The sequence below is a fragment of the Pundamilia nyererei genome, unplaced genomic scaffold (assembly GCF_000239375.1).
Source record: "Pundamilia nyererei isolate P.nyererei 1_Seehausen unplaced genomic scaffold, PunNye1.0 scaffold00012, whole genome shotgun sequence".
Lineage (NCBI taxonomy): Eukaryota > Metazoa > Chordata > Actinopteri > Cichliformes > Cichlidae > Pundamilia > Pundamilia nyererei.
The window spans coordinates 4477126-4478454 of record NW_005187413.1 but is presented as its reverse complement, the minus strand read 5'-3'; positions in this window follow the sequence as shown (position 1 = coordinate 4478454).

Here is a 1329-nt window from a genome sequence, read left to right as displayed (position 1 = left end):
AACAATGAACTGCCAATGAAGCTGTGCCACGTATCGTATTTAATTGGGATCACTGGGAAATGACAGGTCAGAATGTTTCCAGTTTTTGTTAAAAGCCTATTGTCTCAGCTCCTCTCTCTCTGTTAGTGCAATCACATGCTCAGCATTCAGCCAGTATTATGCCTCTCCATAACTTTTCCCTTGAACTTTTATTTGGGATTAACAAACCAATCCTAAAGGAGGCTGAGAGAATCAGATTAGATTGACGAGACTAAACCAGCTTCTTGTAACCTGAAAAAAGTATTTTAGCCTAAATTCTTTCAGATTGAAGAACAGGGCCCTCAAGTGCCATCAGCTCTAAATGTGTAAGATGATGCTACTAAAAACAATGACATGTGAAGTGTGTGTCTTCTTCTGACAGTTGGTATACCCATAATTATGTTTTTTTAATGTAAAAGATGATGCAGTGTGATATGTAGATAAATCTGTGGAATGTTGGATTAAGAATGTGGTAATGTATAAAGACTCCACATATGTGTATTGTGTGAACTGTGAGGAAGGCAAAACTTTGTGCCATTATACTATGAAGTCAATGGAAAGAATGTAACAGTGTATTCTGTACAGTTTTGGTCGTGTTTTATAATGCACAGCTGTTCCTGAGCATGAGAACACTCATTAAATGCCACCGCTGGGACTTGCACAGAGCCACACCGAGTGTGGCTGAAACCTTGAGGTTACTTCAAATAGCAGAGAACAGGTTTGTCCGTCTCTATCTGGGCGTCTCTTTGACTCACCAAAGCGAAACTGTTTCAGCGGGAAGATCAGACCAGTTCAAACCTGTACAGAGAAAGAAGACAGGGACATGCAATGTATTTGCTTTTAACACATGACATATACATCTCTTTGCAAAGCAGTACAAGCTTTTCATACATGTCAACATGAAAGTGGATTTATTGTAAATTGTTGCATAAAATGTAAGACTGTTATTGTTATTTTTGAGGAGAAATGCATTAAATTTGTGTTAACAAACTCAGAATGTAAAGTTGGTCCAGATGTAAATTATTTTTTCTTCCAAGGGTTTTGAAAATATATCTTTCTGTTTGCATACGACACTTCTGTGTTATCTTAAAAAGAAGCTCAGAATGGTCACATTAGCCTGTTGAGTTGGTTATTATAAGAGCTCGCATCATAAAAAAAAAATATGGACATTATTCTCATTTATTTTTTATTAATTGCAGTGATCTGACTGACCTTATTCTCTGCTCAAAGATCACCGTATGAGAGCAAGATGAATTTGTGTCACTTTAGCACCAGAAGGTTGTGCCACATCTGGCAAGAAATAATAATAAT